We start from the raw sequence: 10,870 nt of genomic DNA on the forward strand, positions 1-10,870 counted from the left end.
TATGGTGTATGATCTTTTTGATGAGGCGATGGGTTCTATTTGCTAGGATTTGGGAGAAGATCTATGTTCATCAGGGATACTCATATGTAGTTTTCTTTTTATGTTTGCAGCATTTCTGTCTGGTTTTGCTATCAGGGTGAATTTGGCTTCATAAAAACTATTTGGGAGTATTCCCTTTTCTTCAATTTCATGAACGAGCCTGAAAAGGATTGGTAGTATATCCTCTTGAAAGGTTTGATAAAATTTGTTAGTGAATTCATCTGGGCCCAGGCTTTTGTTTTTGGGACGACTTTTGCTGACCATTTTAATTTCCTCTGTAGTGATGGGTCTGTTCAGATATGCTAGAACATCCTGATTTAACCATGGAAGATTATAAGATTTTAAGAATTCATTCATTTCTTCTAGGTTCTCATGTTTCATGACATAGAGTTTCTCAAAGTAGTTTCTGATTACCCTTTGAATCTCTGGAGTATTTGAAGTGATCTTAACTTTTTTATTTCTTGTCCGGTTTATTAAGTTTCTCTCTCTGCTTTGTGTGTATAGCTAGTGATTTATCAATCCTGTTTATTTTTTCAAAGAACCAACTTTTGCTTTAGTTGATCATTCGAATTGCTTTTTTTGATTTCCACTTCATTGATTTCTGCTCTAACCTTTATTATTTCCATCTGCCTACCTATTTTTGGTTCCTTTTGTTGATCATTTTCTAATTTTATAAACTGTGTTCTTAAACAATTTATGTAGGCCCCCTTATTTCTTCCTAATATGTGCTTGCAAAGCCATAAATTTTCCTCTTACTACTGCTTTTGTTGTGTCCCATAAATTCTGAGAAGTTATGTTTTCATTGGCATTTGTTTTCAGGAATATTTTGATTTCCTCCTTGATATCATTTCTTACCCATTAGTTGTTCAGTAGTGATCTGTTTAATTCCAGGTGCTAAAAATTTTCTTCTGTGTCCCTTTGTATTTCACTTCTAATTTTAGTAATCTGAAAAGTAGTCGTTACAATTTCTATTTTCTTTATTATATTTATATGATATTTTGCTATGGCATGCAGCATAGACACCTCCATTCTAGGAGAAGCACACCTCCAGATGTATCTACTATGATTTTCCTGGAGCAGTGAGGTGTTATTTCACCAAGAAATATCTTGGCCAGTGGGCCCATTGGTGGAATTAATCATAACTCTGCATGGACCACTGGCTATATTTCTGTTATATATGTCATGGTGGTGACATTAAATATCTCTTTTCTTATCATTTGGCTTTGTCTCCCTTGTAAAATTACAGACCAAAATTCGGCCTCAGTCAATGTGCAGTCAGAGAAATTTTAGTACCAAAGGCCGCCAAACTTTCCCACTGGCTAAATATATTTGCAACTCAAAGATGAGTCCAGCCAGCTACTGCAACCTGTTTTTCTGTTTTCAGCTTTTAGGTAGTAAACAAACAGCTCCTATCTTTCTTGCATTTTACTATTTCTGCCAGATGCAAAAATTGTAGCAGAACACATTTCTCATATTTTGTTATAAGATCATCTTTCTAAACTAGAACACCCCCTTATGTCACTTCCTTACCTTTTAGCTAGGGATTCTTTTCACCTGTATTGCCTAGTTTTTTGATATGTATATTCTAGGGCTTGGTACCATTGGGTTGTTTTCTCCTAAGCTTCTCCACCTTTCCTTAGTGTGGAAATCCCTTGCATTCTAGCGACTTGTATATATTTTCCAACATGGAGAGTAAATTTGTCTCACATCTATTGCAGATGCAGGTCCCCATAAAAAGTATTTTGTGTGGTCTCATTATTTCATATTTTATATTCGTCAGTTCATGTGCCCGCTTTCCTTTTGTTAAGGATTTTGTTCCCACTAGAAGATTCTGAGACTCAAGATGACTACAGCAATATTTTATTTATATATTTATATTTTATATATAATTATATATTTATGTATATTAAGATTTTCTTCCATTTCTCTTTACAGAGCTCGTTTTTGTTGGGATTCAGCCTTATTGACAGGGCAATGTTGAAGTTTCCCACTATTATTATGTTACTATTTAAGTATTCTTTCAGATTTGTCAGCAATTGTATTAAATATTTTGCTGGTCCCTCATTGGGTGTGTATATGTTTAGGAGTGTGATTTCTTTCTGTTGAACATATCTCGTGATTATTTTGAAATGTCCATATGTGTACCTTATAACTTTTGTGAGTCTAAGAATTGTGTCATCTGATATTAATATGGCCACTTCAGCTTTTTTATTTATTATTATTATTATTATTATTATTTTATTATTTTTTTGGTTTCTGGGTCATACCCAGTAATGCTCAGGTGTTATTCCTACCTATGTGCTCAGAAATCGTTCCTGGTCTGGGGGACCATATAGGATGCTGGAGGATCAAACCGTAGTCCGTACTAGGTCAGCCACGTGCAAGGCAAATGCCCTACCACTGTGCCACCATTCTAGCTCCAACTGCAGGTTTTTGAAGGGAGGTGTTTGCTTTGATAATTGTCCTCCAACCTCTGATTTTGAGTCTATGTTTGTTCTGACTTTTCAGGTGTGTTTCTTGTAGGCAGCAGAATGTTGGATTCAGTTTTTTGATTAATTTTGCCACTCTGTGTCTCTTTTCTGGTGCATTTAGTCCAGTAACATTGAGAGAGATCATTGTCATAGGATTTAGTGTAATCTTTGTGTAGAAGTTTGCTGTGTTTGTTGGTCTATCTTGTCTTAAAGTATACCTTTCAGTTTTTCTTTTAAGGATGGTTTTGAGCTTGTAAATTTTCTGAGCTGTTAGGTAAAGCATTCATTTTGTTGAGTTTTGTACTATATCCCACCATACCTTCTGACTTTGAGGATTTCTTGTGACAAGTGTGCTGTAAATCTTAAGGATGCTCCTTTGAATGAAATTTCCCGTTTTAATCTTGTGCTTTCAGTATTCTATCCTATCTGTGGGATTAGTCATTGATACTTGAATGCTTTGGGGGTGCTTTTCTTTGGGTCTCTTTTAGCTGGTACCCTTAGGGCATGCAGGATTTGGTTGTATGCACTCTAGCTCTGGGAGTTTCTCTGCAATGATGTCCTTGACTGTTGTTTTTCCTGGGAATTTTCTTCTTGGGTCTCTAGTACTTCAATGATTCTTATGTTGTTTCTGTTGAGTTTTGATTCACACCCTTTGATGCTCAGGGGTTATTCCTGGCTATGCACTCAGAAATAGCTTCTGGCTTGGGGGACCTATGGGATGCCAGGGGTCAAATAGCAATCCATCCTAGGCTAACACGGGCAAGGCAGACATGTTATCATTGTGCTATCACACCAGCCCTAAAGACTTCTATTTTTATCTGTTCACATTCTTTGAGAACTTTGACTATGGTCTGATTATTTGCTTTAAGGCTCTTTTCCAATCTCTTATGTTGTATGTTGTTGATATGCATCACACCTCCCAGCTCATTGATTCTATTTTCAGCTGCTGTTACTCTGCTAGAGAGGCTTTCCATTGAGGTTTTCAGTTCATCTACTGAGTTTTTCAGACCTGTTATTTCAGTTTGAAGTTTTCTAATTTTTATCTTTATATGCTCTTGATTCTTATTTGTGGTCCATTCAACTCAATCTATGCTTCTTTGAGTTCTGTAAAAATCCTCCATATTTCTTCTCTAAACTCTTCTGATAGGTAACTAGGTGGTTAGCACTTTTTGAGTCATCAGAGCTGCTATCTACATTGCCTCTTCATGGTGTTGTCCTTTGTTGTTTTCCCATTGTCATACTTTTAGTATGGTTTTGTTTTGTTGTTACATTTTGTGTGGGATTAATTGGCTAGGAAATGTGAGTGGCCACAAAGATTAGTGGAGCAGCCGTTCTCCTCCTGTTCCCCTTGTTGTGGAGACCCCATACCTTTATGACATGGCTGGAGATTCACTAGGGACTTTTGCCTCTGCATATTTTGATAGAATCTGGATAGGGATTGTTTGGTTTATTATTTTCCCCTTAGGTCCCTATATTATCTTATGGAACCATTTCTTTTTCATTGACACATTAAAATCATAAATATTAGAAACGAAGAGGAGTTACTATTTATTAGGGATGAGAACTCATTAATTTCTTGCACATGGAACCTACACCTACTTTTTCATTGACACATTAAAATCATAAATATTAGAAACGAAGAGGAGTTACTATTTATTAGGGATGAGAACTCATTAATTTCTTGCACATGGAACCTACAAATGAAAATTTGCCTTGGTGACTGGACTTAGGTAGGTTTAATCACTTGAACATCAGCCATTTCCCCTGAACATTACCCTGGCAGGTTAGGTCCAGTAAGGTTCTCTGCACCTACACCAGAAATCAACCATCTACCAGTATAGATTCTGGATCTGCACTGAATGGCCACAGCTTGGTCTCTCCTCTTAATATTTAGAAAAGCTCGGGATATTTGAGTCTCTTCCAAACCTGAAGAGGGATGGGACAGACTCCCTTTAACAGGACACTCCTACAAAGCATGAGAGCTACAAGGCCACTTTCTGGCTGATATTTTTGATTTGAACTTTACATCTTTACATTGACTAAGCCTAGGTAACCCTGATGTTACAGGAAGATCATAAGGCTGTTGGCCTAAAAAAATTGGAGATCATCTAGGAATGAATGGAACTGCTTTGGTACTTATTTTCCCCAGGATATACTAAACTGCTAACCTGACAGTGAAAACTGTGTTTGAGGAGATGCAAGACCTTGGAGAAAGACTATGAGTTTAGACAAATTAATGTGCCTGGAGCTTGTAGATGGTTTTAAGGTAGGATGGTTCATGGGCATGGATACCCTGTTTTTAGGCCAAACATTTATATTTATATTTTCCCAAATTTTGCTACACCTATGCAAAATATTGCCAACCTTTATCTTTATCTTTAGAAGCATGCACCCTAATCTTAGAACCATATGTTGTGAATTATTTTGTGTTTTTATAAAGTCAACTATGGGGAGATGTTGGATTACTGGTCCCACCCTAATAAATATTCATATTCCACCCTAGGGTGTAATCTAGTAATGGGATTATTTTTTTATTCACTAGTTGGTATTTCTCTCCACTGGAGGGTGTGGTCTTGTTCTTCTGAATAAAAGCAGTGGTTTGAGGAAGGCAGGTGCTCATTCTTCAGTTTTCTTCCACTAAGCTGCTTTTCTTCTTAGGAGAAGAAGGCATGTATGGTGAGACTCTTTGCTTGATTGCTGGATTTCCTGAACCCATTCTTGTACCTTTATACTGTGTGGATTATTTCCTGCATTAACATTTGCTTCCAGAACCGTGTCTCACCCAATCCTCATTTTGGATTCTGGGACGCTGATTATAATCTACTATAGTATTGCTATTGGTGTCTTCTAGTCTATTAGCAGTTGTTTTAGGTTTTTGCTGGCCCCTTTTTGGACGTATATATGTTTAGGAGTGTGATTTCTTCTTGATCTGCATATCTCTTAATTATAATCTTTGCTGTTTGGGGAGTTACATTTAGAGATTACTTCTGGCTGTGTGCTCAGAAATCGCTCCTGGATGGAGGAACCATATAGGTTGCTGAGAGATCGAATTGCATTTTGTCTTAAGTTAGCGTGTACAAGGCAAACACCCTACCACTTGCGTCAGCTCTCTGCTCCCATATCTCTTAAACATTAAGAAAGCAACCTGTCTCATAACAGTTTTGAGCCTGAAGTTTATGTTTTCTGACATTAGTATGGCCATCTTGGTCTTTTCAAGGGAGTTGTTTGATTAAACAATTGTTTTCCAATCTTTTATTTTGAGTCCATGTTTGTTCTGACTATTAAAATGTGTTCTTGCAGGAGCAAATGTTGAAATCCATTTTCTATTTGGGGGTGGTATGGACCACACCCAGTGATGCTCAGGGGTTACTCCTGGCTATGTGCTTAGAAATTGCCCCTGGAATGGGGGACCATATGGAATGATGAGGATCGAACCCAGGTTTATTCTGAGTCAGAACGTGGAAGGTAAACACCCTACCACTGCGCTATTGCTTCAGCCCTGAATTTGATTTTGTGACTTTGTTTTGTAACTGATGTATTTAGTCCATTGACATTAGAGATTATTGTTATGGAATTCCATGCTATTTTTATAGAAGTTTTGTTTGTCTATGGGATTTGTTTTCCCTTACAGTATCTTTCTAAGTTCTTCTATTAATGTTAAATTTGTGTCTATAATATTGATGAGCCATTGTTTATCTATACAGCTGTTTATTGTTCATTAAAACAAGAATGAGAGTGAATAGTTGAAATATTCTTGCTGAAACATTCATTTCGTTGAGTTTTTCACTATACCTCACCACTGCTTTGGGAATTTAAGATTTATCTCCTGTAATTCATAAGGATACTCTATTATATATAATTTTTTAATCTTACTCCTAGTAGTATTATATCATTTTAGTGTTATATTTTAATGGTTCTTATCTTTGTTACTAGGATGTGCCTTGGGGTGTTTTTATTTGGTCTATTTTATCAAGCACTCTGGGCATCCAGGATATGGGGGTATGTACTCTTCAGCTCTGTAAGCTTCTCACCAATGATTATTTGACTTCTCTATCTTCATATGGGTATCTTAACTAGTTCTCTGAGAAACCAATGATTCTTATGTTGTTTCTGTTGAATTTATCTCAAAGTTTTATTGTTTATTTAATTAAATTTTTCCATTCTTTTTGTTTATTTTAAAAACTATTCCATCTCCAACTTGTCTGGAGGTGATTTTAAAGGTCATTATTGAGAAACCTAATTTTTTGTCCTCACCAGCTTTTACTATGTTGGTAAGATCTTACAGTCAGGTTTTTGTTTTTTGTTTGTTTGTTTGTTTGTTTTGTTTTGTTTTGGTTTGGTTTGGTTTATGGGTCACACCCAGCAGCGCTCAGGGGTTACTCCTTGCTCTACACTCAGAAATTGCTTCTAGCAGGCTCAGGGGACCATATGGGATGCTGGGTTCTGAACCACATCCGTTTGCATCTAGAGCAAACGGCCTACCACTGTGCTATCTTCCAGCCTCAACAGTGAGTTTTTTCTTTTACCTATCATCTTTTTAAGTTCTGTCATTTATGTTTAAAGTTTTTTCATTTCTACTTTCATATCTGCTTGAGCCTTTAGCTGTTCATTCTATGGACTTTTGAGTTTCTTGATTATCCTCAACATTTTATCTCTCAAGTCCTTATGACAGAATCTATATAGGTGGCTGATACTATTTAGGTCTTCAGAACTACAATCCTTCTTCACTAAGGATGGTGGGGTTCTGCATTATTTTTCTATTATGAGCATTGCAATGTGTTGGTATTATTTATGCATTGTGGTGTGGTTCAATGATTGGAAAAAATGTGTGCTACAGAGAAGTGGATCACCTTAGCTCTTCTCCAGGTGCACTAAACTGGGTGTAAAAATGGCTGTTCTGAGTCATAAAAAGGACTCACTGCCAGTTTTTCTTGTCTGCCTCAGTTTCTTGGAACTGAGTCTTCTTACTTCTGCTGATACAAGAATGCCTTTCGTCTATGCCCATTGATTGTTTTCTCAGAATACCATGTTCTATTTTCAATTCCTTTTCTAACATTAAATGTATTTTACAATTGTAAAATTATTTCAAATAAAAGAAAATGGTGTAGAAGTTGACCCTGTTGTTAATCTAGGCATACATTACTGTGATGCCATCACCAAGGAAATAGGATTTGTTTTACATTCTTTTATTTAATAGAATCTAAACTTTTGGTTTCTTTAATTTACTTATTCCATGAAATTTTTCTTTAGAAACTGGTCTTGTTATCAGAAGACACTTGTACTCAGTGAATAGGAGAAATATTTTACTCTCAGAGTTTTGAATCATTGCTTTGATATACCTGATCTTACATAAACACATACATTATACACACATGTAAGAATCCATGGCACCTTTGCTCTTGAACCAGGGCTAAAAAAATCACTAACCTCCCTACCTACCTCACCCACGTACAGCAGTATCAGTCCCTAACCAGAGCTTTGTTCCATTTCCTCCTTGTCTCTGTGCAGTAAACAATGCTCATGCATTTATGTTCCAAGAAAGGGAAGTGAAGAGATCATCAACATAGAAAGAATGAGTATAGCATACAAGGTAAGAAAAAGAACAGTACCATTCCAACTAATTCCTCTGATACTTTACGTATCCTATCAGTTCAGAGTTCTCCTGGTGAGAAAGATTGGGTATGAAAGTGTTCAGAGTTTTCTGGTAATACAGCCGTCCAGGTGAGCCTTTTCTATTGTTCTTCTGCAATGATTGCAGACTTCCCAGGAGGTCCCTTAGAGGAATCTAGACACAGCCTATAGGGTGAAGCTGATCCAGGCTTCATCTATGCTTGATCAGAAGGGGTTAGTAAACCTGTGTATCCCATATAATCTCTTTTCTTCACTGAACCCTGAATGCCCTGTGGAAAATGCTGCCTGGCTCTTTAGAGGTGGCAGTGATTCCATCCACCATGTGGTCCAGCCTGTGCTGAGACTTAAAAAAAGACAACTATCAAAAAGCTTTGGTTTCTCCCTTTTCTAGGGATGAGTGGAATCAATCCTGCTGCCTTTGGGGCTTGAGAGGTTCTGCCCTCCCTATCTCAGTGGGGCCTAGTCCCATCTGAAGCCTGTACTGAACTTGCTTATTGTGTTCCAGAACAAATTGAATAATCTGATTTGGTCAGGCCGCTATGACACGAAAGATGACTTCACTGTGGTTCTGCAGCCCTTTTTACAAACAGTTATTAATCCTGTCCTTCCGGTATGTGCCTGTTATGTTCATGGGTTCTAAGGACTTGCCTTCCAGTGGTTCATTCATAGAAGGACAGCCAATTATAAAATATTTTCTTGCCCATAGAATATGAACCTAATGATAGAACCTAAATTCTAGTCTGGTGGCACAGCTCCTAGAATATCTGAGCTCCCACAGTTGTCATGGGCAGGAGTTTTTATTCTTACTGGCAACAGCTTCCATTTGACTTAGCATCTGCCACAGCATAAGCTGTTTTCCATCGACATCTTCTTGTCTTTTCTGTTCTGGATGGTATTTTTATAATCCCTATGACAGAGGGGCTATGCTGTGGCTAGAATCATAAAGTGAGAGAAAGAAGTATTTTGGATTACTCTTTATTTTTGTCTCCTGCCTACCCATAACCTGCAATACTGAGTATATAGTTTGTATTCAAGCCATGCCATCAGCTGAAAGTGGGTTGTTTACAGAAGACTCTAGGTCTTTTCCCCTGAGCCCCTAACCCCCAGGACCATTGCTTCATGGAAAAAAAGTTAATGGAGAATCTTTGAGCACCTCTGAGTGCCTCACAGAAGCAGAACTCTTTCTTGGTAATACATTATTCTGCCATAGCTTTCATTATACCTAATGCTTTCTATGAACCAAGCACCTCCAGCACATCTGTTTAGAAAATAGAGTTTTTTTTTCTGATGGCTTGCCAAGAGATCCTTCCCCACAAACCTGGCATAAGCTTAAGACCTTTGCACACCAGAGCCTAAACTACAAGAGGCTCCTCATATGTCTAGGTTCTATTCCTTAGACCATATTTATTGTTACCCTACCTGAACTCTTGAATGTGGCCAGGTGGTCTCAGAAATATCAGGCCTGAACAGCATGGCATCACTGGTCTCAACTAAACCATCTCCTTTAATAGTTTTTAATTTTATATAATTTCTTTATTTAAGCCATCAATTTTAAATAATTTTAAATTGTTATAAGGATGTCTCCTATAGGCTCAAGATATGGTTGTGATGGCCCCTCTCTCTATATATAGAAATCACTTGTATTAAAGGAGAGTGGGCTGAGCGATAGCATAGCAGGTAGGGTGTTTGCCTTGTACACAGCTGACCCAGACTCAAACCTAGCCTATCAGATGGTGCTTAATGGAGTATTCAGGAGTGATTTCTAAACCAGGATTGATTCTGAACCAGCCCTGAATGCCACCAGTTGTGGGCCCCAAACAGTAAACATATATATAGGAAAATAGTTGATTGAGAAAGTATTCAGGGGCTTAATATCGTTCAAAGTCTATTGGTCTATGGGATTTCTATGATCCATAGGTGAGAAAATGAGTAGGTCATGGACAAAATGTCTGGAAACACTCACAAGGAAAGATTGATATGGAGTGGGCACTTCCAAGAGTCATGTCAGTTGGTCCTATCTCCACTTTAACCCTCTGAACAAAAAGGAGTTTAAGGAAGTCTCTTTCTCTTCTACAGGATGGGAGAAGTGATCTAAATTTCTTCACACCAGACTGCCTACACTTCAATCCGAAAGGCCAACAATATCTCACTTATGCCCTTTGGAATAACATGGTAAAATAAGTGGGATCTATTTTTCTGGAATCTATTCTAGAGCAGAGAATAAGAGAAAATATATTGACCTCTAGACATAAGCAAAATATAGAGGAGGAGAGAGCACATTCACAGACATATCTAGAATAGGAACTATGGAGACTTCAGCATCCTAGAGGCCACTGCTCTTCAATATTTGTTGAGACTATGATTGGAGAAAGTAGCTCAAGGCTCTTTCCCATGAGGTCACCATTACCAGGCAGCTTAGACAAGTATATCTCATGTTAGTCAGCCACCCTGCGAAGAAGGGCCTATGCCCTAGAGAAGCATAGGACTTGCCCTTTGTTCCACAGCAGAGAACTGGATAAAAGGAATACTGGGAGCATTTTGCCCCTGAATTTATCTTCTGAGATTTCCCACTGCAAGATGCTGTCAGGAAGGTGCACCTCGGGAAAAAAAATTGATGCACATCTCTCTATTTTTGTCCTCAGTTTGAAGCACTAGGAGAGAAAACTGAGGTCTTCAACGTAGAAAATCCTTTATCTCTAACTTGCCCAGGAGATGGAAAGGTAATTTGC

Source organism: Suncus etruscus, chromosome 12, assembly GCF_024139225.1.
Source record: "Suncus etruscus isolate mSunEtr1 chromosome 12, mSunEtr1.pri.cur, whole genome shotgun sequence".
Classification (NCBI taxonomy): domain Eukaryota; kingdom Metazoa; phylum Chordata; class Mammalia; order Eulipotyphla; family Soricidae; genus Suncus; species Suncus etruscus.